The sequence below is a fragment of the Gymnoscopelus braueri genome (genome assembly GCF_963280865.1).
Source record: "Gymnoscopelus braueri genome assembly, chromosome: 7".
Taxonomy (NCBI): Eukaryota; Metazoa; Chordata; class Actinopteri; order Myctophiformes; family Myctophidae; genus Gymnoscopelus; species Gymnoscopelus braueri.
This window is the reverse complement of record NC_137608.1, coordinates 575,443-590,442: the sequence shown is the minus strand read 5'-3', so window position 1 is coordinate 590,442 and position 15,000 is coordinate 575,443.

The window sequence follows — 15,000 nt, the reverse complement described above, 5'->3', positions numbered from 1 at the left end:
GCTGGCCTTGATCATTAATCACTCAATCACTTGTCCATAGAGCTGTTAATTAGTTTAATGAGTGAAGTTCAGCCATGCAATATGAACGGATAGGAACTTAACAACGGAAAGACAAAAAGAAAAATGCTGAACAAGGAATATCTACAGATATTTTGTTCTTAAAGGGATATTTCACTTTCAAAAAAACTTTTGGTCATTTCATCATCTACTCAGGCTTTTGTGAACCCCCAGAAAGTTTTTAAGTTGCTTGATTCAGTATTTAGATATTTGATATTCATTTTATCAGACACGCCCCCTTCCCATACAAACCCATTATAACTTCAAACTCAATTTTTAACATGTTAGATTAATCAAAAACACCCGTCCTTGGTTCTGGTGACTCATACTGCCCTCCTAATACGTGAGGGGGCCGTGTTTCTTCGATTACTTTTTTCATTTATTTTATACATTTTTGAGGGTTCGAGGCCTGTAGGCTCGAAATCTCTTTGTATCACTACACTTTCTTTTTTTTGTGGTCACTTTTTACGAAACTCTGCAATATGGTAGAGGGCTATGCCAAACGGCCAAGGCCCGAAACTCAAAACCATTGGCCAAAGGGTGGCGCTATAGCAATCAATTGAAAATGCCAACTTTGAACAGGTACAACTCATGCCCTGTTTGACCTACAGACATGAAACTTCGATACACACATGCGTCTCCTCATGCCTAACAACTTCCACACTCTGAATTTTGACCTCTGACCTTTAGATTTCCCACCATTTTGAATTATATGAAAAGCAGTTAAAATCAAACTCCGCCTGGGATTTTTTAGCAACCTGCACACAACTTTCTACACATGAACTTTGGACCTATACCGACAGATTTATGACAATTATTCATCTGCCCCTAACACATACATGCAGACTCACATTTGTTTGAAACTTTACAGTAATGTAGAGGGTCATTCCAAACACACTGAAACCAATCTTACTCCAATTGGCCGCTATAGCATTTTTTTTAAAATGCTAACTTTAAACAGGCAAAAGTCATGCCTCGTTTGGCCGACAGCCAATTTTGAGCAGTTTAAAAAACACTTACACCCAGGATTTTTGAGCAATTTGCGTGAAACTGTGTCATCTGTTTGAGCTAGGGTGACCACCCGTCCCGAAATTCGCGGGACAGTCCCGAAATTGGACCCTCTGTCCCGCGTCCCGCACAAGCAGGGCAATGTCCCGAAAATCAAAGTTATGGGGGAATTAAAAAAAAAAAAAAAATTATTTTATAAAAAAAAAAAAAAATCATTACATTTTTAAGTTAACTTGCAATACCCTCTTATATCTGTGAAATACTATTCTTGGATAAATGTAATTGGTCAATGCTGTATGTATTTGTGGAACGCCATTGGTTGGGGGGGAGTGGGGGGTGGACCAAAAAACAACAACATCCGCGTCCACACTCCACAGGTCACAGCTGACAGGCAGCTCACGCACACACAGGTACAACAGTGCGGACTAGTGTCATCGCTGCGCGGAAAAAATACAAAGCGAAAATGGAGGAAACAGTGGAAACTCCTGCTGCTAAGAAAAAAAGGCTCTGCTCATATAACAGAGACTGGGAGAGTAAATATACATGGTTGATATCTGTGTCAAACGACCCAAACAAGGCAGAGTGTACGATTTGTCGTCGGAACTTCACTATCACCCATGGAGGAGAGAATGATATTAAGAGGCATGGTGACGGTGAAGCTCACAAGAAAAATGTACAGCAAAGAAAGGCCAACACTAGCTTGACAAGCTATTTTTCAACACAAAAAGACAGCAACACAGATAAAGTCACCGCAGCGGAGGTAACTATAAACCCATTTTGTTTGAATATTTTATTAGGCAGAAATTGTTTTTTGTGATAATAAATTGGTAAAATCAGGCAAAAATATGAATTAAATAACATAACCCTAACCTAACTCCTAATCCTAACCCTAAAACCAAAATAAAGAAACCAAAAACTGGAGAAAAAAAAACGAACCCAATCCGCCCAGAACCGCGAAAAAAACCAACCCAATCCGCCCAGAACCGCAAAAAAAAATCAGGGGTCCGCATCCCGCGATGTCCCGTGAAACGGGTTAATCTGTCCCTCAATGGGCCTGTTTGGAGGTGGTCACCCTAGTTTGAGCTCCTTTTTCACCGGTTCAGGTCTGTTGGTCAAATGGCTGATTACTTAACCATCTGCCTTGCAACCACACGGTTCAAGTCCCACCCATAACATGAGATGTTTATTTGAGAGTAGTTATTTTCAATGTATGACACACTTCATTGTGAAAATAGCCGATCTACAATCTCACAACTTTTTGGATAGCAACGCGTTGTGAGCTTGTAGATCGACTATTTTCACTAGTTTCCATTCCGAGGAGACAAAAAAATCTTTATTGGTAAATGTTTTGAGAACCAGTGATCTAGAGTAGTTAGCGAAACAGAGACTTAGTTCATAACGGACGGAAAAACGTATAGATAGGCCATATCTCTAGCTCAATGAGAAGAGAGGCAGCCTGTGAGTCCATAGGTTGCTGGTTCAATCCCTGTCCCCACCAATGTGTTGAGGTGATCATCATTTGGAATTCTTAGTTTTACAAATAGTGTTTCTTGAGGTTAGGTTTAGGCGTTGTTTTACTTAGGTTAACACATTCCATGCCAGTCGCGTAGATCTACGCACAGCGTGCCGATCGTATAGATCTACGCGAAGTGGTCTTTTGTGGTTTAATAGACGATCGCGTTGTTTTCTGTACCATCCTTGATTTTTTTCTCTTCTGTTACGTGTATGGGTTGGGGAGACTGTATGTTTGTGGGGAGACTGTGTATGGTGTTTTTCTCCTTGCTACTCTCTGCCTGCTGCTCTCTGTCACTCACTCTCAGGTCCAGCCCATTCACTCAACTCAACTCCGCCTCTCACCACCGGTTGGTCCTTCCCCTCATCAGTCCACCAATCACCTCCATCATCATCAGATATAAAGCACCTGTGACGGCGGCCATCTTTCTCTCTTCCCCACCATGCTTCCACCAGCTCATTTGTTTGCTCCATGCATTGTCCTAACCAATTCACCTCCAGTCTTATAAAGACTTTCTGACCTTTTGCCAAACGTTTAGTACAGGGGGGGTAGTTTAGCTCTGGGGTACCCTGTACATATTGCACGTAGGTAATTCCAGTGTTTAATCCCACTAGTCTAGAGGTGAGTGCCACCCATTGTATTTTCTGTTTTTTGTTAGAGTAGGAAGGATTTTGTTTCTCTTGTGAGTAAGTAATATCTTTATTTTACTTAGACAGTGAGTTTTGGTTTTACTACATTCTTTCCTTTGGCACCACCTGACCCTCCCTGTATTGTTGACTTGGCATTAATTTACTTTTTGTCCACCTTAGTTTGTTAATAAACAACTTTTCAGTTAACCTCAACATCTGTCTGTCTCAAGTATATAATTTGGGTATATGTTACCGTCCCTTCCTCCTGGACCACCATCTGGGACGTAACATTTGGGGGCTCGTCCGGGATCCTCGTGATCCCAAAATATAATACCCTGATTACATAATTGAGACTCTAAAGACAGATGGATGTTGTGAATTGTGAAGTTGTTTATAACAGTGTTATTACATAGTCATGATTGACATCAAAGCGTTTCTTGAGCAGACAACGTTTGAACAGTTCAACACATTATTGAAAGATGATTTGCTTGCCCTGGCAGCGTATTTTAATATTCCTATCTTAAAACCAATACTTAAGCAAGAGGTTAGGATTTCAGTTTTGGAGAAACTTATTGAGTTAGAGATTTTGACTGTTCCTCCACCTACTCCTGCAGAGCAGGTAGAAGGTGTTGTCGAACATGGGTCACCTGAAAAAGCTCCACCACCAGGTGGAGACCAGGAGGAGCCTGAGGTTCCTGTGTCGCCTACATTGTCCACTGGATCAAGTGTTTCTAGTGACAAGGCTAGGATAAAAGTTCGTATTGCCCGCCTTCAGGTGGAAGCTCAGGAAAGAGCTACGAAGGCGGAGTATGATCACAAATTAGAAGTAAGGCGGTTAGAAATTGACGCTGAGAAGGAAGTTAAGTTGAAGCAACTTGACGTTGAGATGCAAAAAGTTAAACAGGCTTCTTCTCAATCTGTACCAACCCACCCCTTTGATGTAGCAAAAAATGTTGCTTTGGTACCCCCCTTCCGGGAGTCAGAGGTTGACTCCTATTTCAGTGTCTTCGAGCGCATAGCGCAATCTTTAAAGTGGCCTAACGTTGTTTGGCCAGTTTTGCTTCAGTGCAAATTGAGTGGAAAAGCTCAGGAAGTAGTTTCCTCTCTGTCATTAGAGGATGCATTACAGTACGAAAAAATTAAGGGTGCCGTTTTACGTGCTTATGAATTAGTGCCTGAGGCATACCGACAGAAATTTAGGAACCACAAAAAGGCCAGTGGTCAGTCCTATGTGGAATTTGCAAGGGAGACAGGAGTTTTGTTCGACAAATGGTGCGTTGCCACTAAGGTACAGGACTTTGATTCTCTCCGTGAGCTGATCCTGTTGGAAGAATTAAAAAATTCACTGCCAGAAAAGATAGTCACTTATCTAAATGAGAGAAAGGTGTCAGACTTGCCACAAGCAGCCGTTCATGCTGATGAGTTTGTCCTCACCCATAAGCAGGTGTTTGGGCCTTATCAAGCAGCCAAGCCCTCTGTGTTTAAGTCTGTGAAAACAGATCAAGGTTTCTCACAGCCGGAAAAAGCAAAAGGAGATTTTTCATCCTCAAGGGAAGAACGTGAGTGTTACTATTGTCGTAGAAAAGGCCATCTAATTTCTGATTGTTTAACGTTAAAGAGGAAACAACAATCGCCTGGTTTTTCATCTGGCCCTTCGCAAACAAAACCTGTGAGTTTGATTAAGACTATCTCAGGGTCCCGCACAGAGGCTCCTCCCCCTCAGCAAAGTGCACAAGATGACTGTTTCAAACCTTTCATTTTTAAGGGGTTAGTCTCGCTAACTGGGGATCCTAAAGACCAGAAGCCAGTTAGGATATTGAGGGATACTGGTGGGTCACAATCGTTTATCCTTGCTGATGTACTGTCACTGTCTGAGAGTTCCTCCTGCCAGTCTAATGCAATAGTGCAAGGTATTGAAATGGGATTTGTTCCAGTACCACTGCATAGAGTCCACGTTCACTCTGAATTGGTGAGTGGATTTTTCAAAGTGGCTGTCCGCAATGCTTTGCCTGTGAGGGGTGTAGACTTCATAATGTCTAATGACATTGCAGGTGGTAAAGTAGTGCCAGGTACCAGAGGTGATAGACAAGCCAACCATTGACTCGGTGTCTGATGAAGTGTTCCAGCAGTACCCCGATGTGTTTCCGGCATGTGTAGTTACTAGAGCTCAGAGAAAGAAATTTGGCGTTGATTTGTCTGAGTCTTTCCTAGGTTCAGACACAGGGGAGGCCTTGGTAGAAAAAACAAAGACCACAGTTAATGTAGAACCTGAAGGTGTGGGAGTGCAAGATGCTCATGATTTAAACCTGCCGGTTGACCGTGCACAGTACATGGTAGAGCAACAGGGTGACAGTACCCTTGCCAAGTGTTTGGCCTCTGTTCTAGGCAAAGAGGAAGCAAAAGCCAAGAAGGTGGCATACTATCTTGAAGATGGTATGCTAATGCGCGCCTGGTCTAATCCTGCTGCAGAGGGGTTGGATTGGGGCACATGCCACCAGCTGGTGGTACCTCAACAGTATCGACAAAAGGTGCTGTCCTTGGCTCATGACCATCCCTGGTCCGGTCATCTTGGTGTAACCAAGACATATGACCGGGTCCTGAAGAACTTCTTCTGGCCTAGACTGAAACATGATGTTGCTCAGTACTGTCGTGCATGCCATGCTTGTCAACTGGTGGGTAAGCCAAACCAAGTTATTCCTCCTGCACCTCTTCATCCTATTCCTGTTATAGGAGAGCCTTTTGAGACAGTCATAGTTGACTGTGTGGGTCCTTTACCCAAAGCAAAGTCGGGGAATCAGTATCTTCTAACCATTATGTGTGCTGCAACCAGGTTTCCAGAAGCCATTCCCCTGCGCACAATTACTGCTAAAGTGGTCATTAAAGCTTTAAACAAGTTATTTTCTACCTTTGGCCTACCTCGGTTTGTGCAAACAGATCAAGGCACTAATTTTAAATCGAGACTGTTTGCACAAGTGCTTAAAACTTTAGGCATTAAACACAGGGTGTCTAGTGCCTATCACCCTCAGACACAAGGGGCATTAGAAAGATTTCATCAGACACTGAAGTCAATGCTGCGGAAACACTGTCTTGAGTCAAAAGCAAGTTGGGATGAGAGCATTCCTCTTGTTTTGTTTGCAGTTCGTGAAACTGTTCAGGAGTCACTAGGTTTCAGTCCTGCTAGCCTAGTTTTTGGACATACTGTCAGGGGCCCCCTCCAAGTCCTTAAGGAGCAGTTGGTTAATGTTGAAGCAACTTCTCAATCAGTCCCTGAGTATGTTAATCAGTTTAAAGAACGCTTAAAGCAGGACTGTTCCTTAGCCAAAAATGCATTAGCCTCTTCTCAAGTGACCATGAAACAACACTTTGACAAGAAAGCTGTTGCTCGTTCCTTTAACACAGGAGATAAAGTGTTACTTTTGTTGCCAGTACCTGGTTCCGCTCTCTCTGTTCGCTTCTCTGGTCCTTATCTGGTAGAGCAGAAAATCAGTGAGACAGACTATGTTATTCGCACCCCTGACCGAAGGCGCCAGTCCCGTGTGTGCCATGTTAAAGGTTTAATGACATTCACTTTTACACCACATTCAAAGTCTTTGTCCTGGTCCTTCAAAAGTGTACAACAAGTTTTAAGTGAAAATTCCATTCCAGTGATCAATGGCAGGTGTTTTTCTCTCACATTTCTAAAGCCTTTTCAACTGCAATGAAAAAAGAAATCTTTGCCTGCGGGTGTCGCTGGTGAGGGATTTTGCCTGTCAATCATTGCTTCTGCTCCGCCCCCCCCAAAGGAAAGGATAGGGGAGGGGAGGGGCGAGGAGGAGAGTGGGCGGGATTAATCGACTGTGACCTCACTGTCGAAGGGCCAAGCTCAGATTACTTTTCAGCCTAATTATTCAGAAAACCCCAGACCACAGAAAATCCACTGAATGTTCTAAGTTCAGGTTTTTTGGGTGTAATTGAGGTCATAAAACCCCAAATAAAACATTGAAAATAAAAAAAGTGAAAATGAATGTCATAGAACCTTTAACATGCTAAAGCTGTATCACTCTGGGGATGAAGTTCCAACTAGGTCTCCAGAGCCTGCAGTTTTAGGTGTAGCATTAAATTCTAAGGTCGGTGATTCTCAGCCTGATGATGATGGGCTGGTGTTGCGCAACGCAACCCCACAGGGTGCAAGACTAGCAAATTCTGAAATGTTGTTGAATCTACCTTCCTTTCTGTCTCACCTGCCAGAGGATCACATGAGTGATATTGAGAAGCTGATTTTGGATTTTCCAAGTTTATTCAGTGATATTCCATCTCAAACTTCAGTTCTCCGACATGACCTTAAACTAACCACTGCTAGGCCAATCAAACAGCGGGCCTATAGGGTTAATCCTGTTAAGCGGGAGACAATGAAAAAAGAGGTTGAGTATTTGTTAAAACATGGATTTGCTAAGCCTAGCTCCAGTCCATGGAGTTCCCCATGTTTGTTAGACATTAAGTCAGATGGAAGCCCAAGGTTTTGCACTGATTTTCGTAAGGTGAATGCAGTAACGGTACAAGATGCTCATCCACTGCCACTGATTGATGACTGTATTGATGAGATTGGTCCATCTACTTATGTGAGTAAGCTTGATATGCTCAAAGGATATTGGCAGGTTCCTTTGACATATCAAGCATCCACAATTTCTGCTTTTGTGACACCTGATCATTTCTGCCAATATACAGTGATGCCTTTTGGTATGTGTAATGCTCCTGCTACCTTTCAGAGGCTCATTAATCTGGTACTGGGGTATGTCCCCCATTGTAAGGCATATCTAGATGATATTGTAGTGTACAGTTCAGACTGGACTTCACATGTGTCAACCCTGAGAGTAGTTTTTAGTCGTTTGGCAAATGCTTCTTTAACCCTCAACCTAGCCAAATGTGAGTTTGGGAAAGGCACAGTTCTCTACCTTGGTAAAGAGGTAGGCCAAGGAAAAGTGAGGCCTATTGATGCCAAGGTCTCTGCCATCACTGCTTTCCCGAGGCCTACCACTCGAAGAGAATTGCGCCGTTTTCTAGGCATGGCCGGATTCTATCGTGGTTTTTGTAAGAACTTTTCCTCAGTGGTGACTCCTCTCACTGCCCTAACCAGTATCTCTAGGCCCTTTGTCTGGACCAGTGAGTGCCAGAGTGCTGTTGAGAGCGTAAAAGCCCTCTTATGTAGTGCACCTGTCCTCTCTGCTCCAAACTTTGTTCTTCCTTTTAAGTTGGAAGTAGATGCAAGCGGTACTGGAGCCGGTGCAGTCTTGTTGCAAACAGATGACCAGGAACTCGACCATCCAGTTTGTTACTTCTCTAGGAAGTTTAACAAACACCAGCTCAGGTATTCAACCATCGAGAAGGAAACACTGGCACTTCTGTTTGCATTACAGCACTTTGAGGTGTATGTAGGGTCCAGTATAGAGCACCGAAGTCCTGACGTGACTCGTTCATCCCCAGGTTTGCGGAAGTAATTTCTCTATGGAGAATAACATTGGGTCATCTTAGAATCGTCTCATATAAGAATTGTGGTCCAAAAATAAACACCGCGTGTCGGCGTTATTGTCAGGGAGGGGGTTCTGTATCGTTTATGATAGTCAGTCACTTATATTTGATACAGTCTGTTTCTGGCGAAAATGTAACTAATTCGGCGGAAGTAACATTAGCGTTTTCTCACCGTCAGTTGATGCTTCGTATCCATAAGAGTCAACCCGCCGTGGTCATTTGTTTATTTTTGGAACACAGTTCTTATTTGACGCGATATTAAATACGTCTATGGGATTCAGAACGGGGGTGGAAAACTGCGAACCAGGTAGACAAACAAAGGATGTGTAAATGACGTCAGACTTCGGCGGTCTATACTTCCTGTGGTAGCTTACACAGACCATAACCCCTTGGTTTTTCTATCAAGGATGTATAACCAGAACCAGCGACTCATGCGCTGGGCCCTTATTGTACAGAATTATAATTTAGTTATACGTCATAAGAAAGGTTCCGAGAATGTGTTAGCAGATGCCCTTTCACGCAGTCTGTAGAGATGGTGTTGTGTAGCCACAAACATTTTGTTTGTGTCTTTAGGGTGGGAGGTGTTACGTGTATGGGTTGGGGAGACTGTATGTTTGTGGGGAGACTGTGTATGGTGTTTTTCTCCTTGCTACTCTCTGCCTGCTGCTCTCTGTCACTCACTCTCAGGTCCAGCCCATTCACTCAACTCAACTCCGCCTCTCACCACCGGTTGGTCCTTCCCCTCATCAGTCCACCAATCACCTCCATCATCATCAGATATAAAGCACCTGTGACGGCGGCCATCTTTCTCTCTTCCCCACCATGCTTCCACCAGCTCATTTGTTTGCTCCATGCATTGTCCTAACCAATTCACCTCCAGTCTTATAAAGACTTTCTGACCTTTTGCCAAACGTTTAGTACAGGGGGGGTAGTTTAGCTCTGGGGTACCCTGTACATATTGCACGTAGGTAATTCCAGTGTTTAATCCCACTAGTCTAGAGGTGAGTGCCACCCATTGTATTTTCTGTTTTTTGTTAGAGTAGGAAGGATTTTGTTTCTCTTGTGAGTAAGTAATATCTTTATTTTACTTAGACAGTGAGTTTTGGTTTTACTACATTCTTTCCTTTGGCACCACCTGACCCTCCCTGTATTGTTGACTTGGCATTAATTTACTTTTTGTCCACCTTAGTTTGTTAATAAACAACTTTTCAGTTAACCTCAACATCTGTCTGTCTCAAGTATATAATTTGGGTATATGTTACCGTCCCTTCCTCCTGGACCACCATCTGGGACGTAACATCTTCCCTTTCCGCTTTTGACACGTCCCTGGAGAAAATATCCATAACCCGTTTCCGGTTCTGGGTTTATCTTGAATTAACTGTTTTTTCCTGGTTTTGGCCAGACATCATGGTTTTCACACGGTATAAAAAACGAACGGAGAGCTCTGGTTATATTTTCTTTTCTCTGGACGACGATCAGTTATCCTCTTTATGTTTACCAACGATCTGAAACCCGATCATAAGCTAAGCTAAGATGGCCGGCGGGGGGGGGTGAGAAATCGTCACATCCGCCAAACGGATATGACGTCTGGAGGCTATTTGGACTGTTGAAAAAACAGAGCTGGAGCGAGAGAAAAAAAGTCACCCTTTGAGGGCTGGTGGATCTGTCCTGTTTGTTTATAAACACCATCCGATCGTGGATTATTATGGATATAAAACTTTTCTGACCGGTTGAAAAAGGTTATAAAACACAAATTGCTGGCACTGGGTGAGTACATTAAGTGGCATTACTCTGGCAGGGAATGTGTTAAGGTTAGTGAGGGTGGGTGTAGAAAAGAGTCATCTAGTCAGCAACCTTCCCCCTATTCCCATGGATTGGACCCACCCCTCTCACCTGCTCTCACTCATCACCAATCACACCTGTCTTCACTCACAACTCATTAGTGGCCTGGTATATATTCCCTGCCTGTCCTTCAGTTTCGCTTGGCAGCAGCAGTAACAACTCCACTGGAGAGCCCTCTGTCCTGGAGTAGCTTTGTGAGCTTGTAGATCGGCTACTTTCACTAGTTTTGGTACAGAGGAGACATCACATTTCTATATTGATAAATGCTATATAAACCACTGATCTTAGTTTTAGTGAAACAGGGGCTCGGTTCATGGCAGAAGGCAAGAGTCTATGATCTTCAACAGACACCGTCAGGCTGGATGAAGACTTAGCTCAATCACTAGTGTGACAGTGAGTCCGAAGGTTGAACGTTCGATTCCTGACTATGGCCATGGGTTGAGGTGTCCATGAGTGAGGTCCTTAACCCTGGATTGCTAGCCACCATCCCTCAGCACTCTGCTCAGCTATTGAGAATGCTCATTTGTTAGTTGCATGGGCTGCTTTGTCTCAAGTTCAATCCATTCTCTTTCTATGTCTTATTGTGCTATTGTTCCATCGCTTTTTGCCTATCATGCCTCGAACCCGTTTATTGCTGCTTGCAGCTATATATTTTTTTGTATTTAATTGTTTTCATTTTCCAAAACAAATAAATAAATGAAAAAAGTCATTGAAAAAACACTCTCCTCGCGTATTAGAAGGACAATATCAGTCACCAAAACCAAGGACGGGTGTTTCCGATTAATCTAACATGGTTAAAATGGAGTTACAATGGGTTTGTATAGGAAGGGGGCGTGTCTCATAAAATGAATATCAAATATCTAAATACTGAATCAAGCAACTTAAAAACTGTCCGGGATGCTCCCAAAAGCCTGATTAGATGAAAAAATGACCAAACGTTTTTTGAAAGTGAAATATCCCTTTAACTAAAGTTTGCACTGCCCTTCTGTTATTTTGGACTCTCATCGTGTCACTGTCACAACCCTGAGCGCTCATTCTCCTAATTAAAATGATTAAAACCTCATGGGACAGGATAGACTGAATGTATGGATCACGTTATCAATTGAAGAAGTTTATAGGACACTTCACCAAGTGTCCTTCAAACAGTGTTGAGTAATATTTATTACGAACGTATGAACTAACAGCTCTGCCCAGTTTTCTAAGCCTTCTAGATATTGATAATTTACTGGATGTATTGCTCATTAGCAGTGGTGGAAAAAGTACTCAGATATTTGACTTAAGTAAAAGAATCAATACTGCAATTTAGAAATACTCCATTACAAGTAAAAGTCAGAAATTCAAAATGTAAAAGTACAAAAGTATTGGTATCAAAATGTACTTAAAGTAAAAGTACAAATTTTTTTTTGAAAATAGCCTATGCATAAAATAGGGCTAAAGTGGTTAATGCATGTTTTCTAATATAATAATTGATAATTGCAAAGTAACTAGCAACTAAGTTTTCAAATAATTGTAGTGGAGTAAAAGTACAATATTTGCCTTTGAGATGTAGTGGAGTAGAAGCAAAAGGACTGAAAATTGGAAATACTCCAGTTAAGTAAAAATACCTCATAAATGTACTTAAGTGCAGTACTTGAGTACATGTACTTAGTTACTTTACACCACTGCTCATTAGTCAAAGCAGGTTCCAAAAAGAACTGAACTGTGTGCGTGCATGCTGTTGTGCAGTTTGTGCAGGGTAAGACCTAACTAATCAATCATCGACATTAAATAAGACTGATAAATAGATTGATAAACAGACAAACCTAAATGTTCTAAATAACATTTAACTCAGCGTGTCCTGTCAGACCCCCTGCTGTGCAGTGGTCATCTGAGTGTTTTGTTTTGATTTCTCAAATGATTTGAATTCATGTGAAAGTATAATGGGTTATTTATTTAGCACCTTAACAACACTATAGTTTGTTTCATGCTTTGGTGTTTTGTTTCTTATACCAAATGTCAGACAAAGTGTAATCATTGTGGACATTATAAGTTTGTGGTTCCCCAAAGTTGTAATGAGATCTGCACCCCTGCTCATGATACATATTGTAAATGATTACATATGAATGATTACAGGTAAATTATTACTTAATATAAATGATTGCATGTCATCAGTGTTTCCCACCATTGTCCAATTTGTTTCATAATGACCCAAACATATTTGTTCACTTCTCATGTAAACAGAGCAGGACTGCAGATGGCTGCACTCGGTCAAAGCATGGATTCACCAGCAGAACAAACTGCAGCCAATAAAAACCTGACTCACCATCATCTTAAGTGTGGAAGTAGAGATGGGATTATAATCGTTATTATCTTTTATTGTGATAAACACCACAATAATCATACCGCTGAGATTTTAATATATCTTGAAATTGTCTATCACATTTGGCTTTTTCCCATCTACACTAAGAGCGGCTTCACACTATGGTCCCGGGTGCGCACCCCGGACCACATGGCAGATGTTGTGGTAGTGTGAACGTAGCGAACCGTTCCCCGTAACGCATCACCGTACCGTACCCGAAACCACCTTGGGAGGTAGTCTCGGGTCCGATTGCTGCGGAGTCGGGAACGGAACGCGGCAGTGTGAATCCATCCGTACCAAGAGAAGGAAGTGGACTGCTAATCATATATCATTTATATATTTTTTATAATGACGCATTATTTTAGCTGGGTTATACCTTCTCATAGTTCTACTTGAATGTTGACAAGAAATAATAATCCCGCTAGCGTTTGAGTAGCGCGAGCCGTGAAAAATAATAAACAAAAAACACATGTGTGGCGAACGTATTTATAAGGATAAATACACCAAGGATTAGTCCGTGACGTCTACTGCTAAAATACCAAGGATGCGTCCGTGACGCCAATATCATATTAACAGACGACGTTACATTTCGAGGTTTCAAAGACCAGTGCACACACTGCTTTGGTTGTGTATTGTTGATCTGTTGTTATTATAACTCAAGACAACGTCAGGAACACAGTCAAACTTTATTATTCACTCTAGAGTGACTTTTCTTCTGTGAATGACATTCTCTCACCAAAAGCCCCATAGTCCACAGCGCCCCCATGAGGCACATATTTACCATTACTGTTAAATGAAATGGTCTCGAGTCTTGGCCAGTGTGAATGCTGGCCAGCCAAGCGTACTCGGGAACGGTTTGATTCAAACGGAACCAGTCTGAAGCCGCCCTAAATCTCTTTGCCAAAAGTAGCAGATCTACAAGGTCATGTTTTTGTATTGCATGTATATATGATGACATTTTGTATACGTTTTTCATAGATGTAGCCTATTAATTTTGCTCTCAAAATTCATCAGATTGATTAATTTAAGTTTAAAATGTAAAACATTTAATTGAAAGTGAACATGAAGCCCAGACCTGACACGAATAGTGGGAACCTAAACATTATGGCCATCTCAATGATAATTCTTCCCCATAATTTACAAAAAATATAATTTGGAAAATGTCTTAAGTAATGTAAAGTCTACATGATTGAACGTAGGTTACTTGTTTATCCCCAAAATGACTGGATATCACAGGTTTTGTAGCAATTTGAGCAAATTGTAGAAATATTAGGCCTTAAATTATTACAGTTTTTTACATTTTGTAAAGAAAAGGCCAATTTAACATTGAGGTGCCCACAATGTTTAGGTGTCCCCTCTTCCGGTTACCCTCAGACCACCCTGGGTCCAGGTCCTCCCATCACATCAGACCACCCTAGAGGGTCTAGGTCCACCCATCACCTCATGTGTGATCATATATTTAATGTTTTCATTTATTACACGGCTTGGTTGAAGTCTTGATTCTGATCTGATCTGACAAATCACTGAATTAATCGGTCAGTAACTTTTGAATAATAACCACTGAAAATATATTTTTTTTTGGGTGAACTACTCCTTTAAGTAGCGTGTAATAAGAAGGATAATCAATAGGGAGCAGGTAATTATTGAGAAATAAACCCCTTCAGGGTGATTAGACCCTTCCGCTATCGTGTTGGGGTCTAATCACCCTGTCTGGGTTTATTTCTCAATAATGACCTGCTCCCCATTGATTATCCCTTATCGAATACAGTGTAGAACTCAGACATATTATGTTTCTGTTGTCTGACGACAGAAACTATAAAAAGTAATTTGATGAACCGCCCAAACTAAGTATTGCTAGCCCTGGCTACTAGCCAGTTAGCATTTTGTTTAAAATCAGCCATCCCACCCATGACCCAAAATGTAATTATGAAATAAAATGCCAGACGCCAGAGGATTTAAAGACACATCTGTGAAAAAGGTTAAGGATGTCATCACTGTGCTGCTGTTATGAATATTTAAAAGCTTATTGCACACACGTGTATGTCCTCCTCTCTCCACCAGGGGGCAGCAATGACTGTCTGCATCTCTGAAAACACATCCAGGTGTTC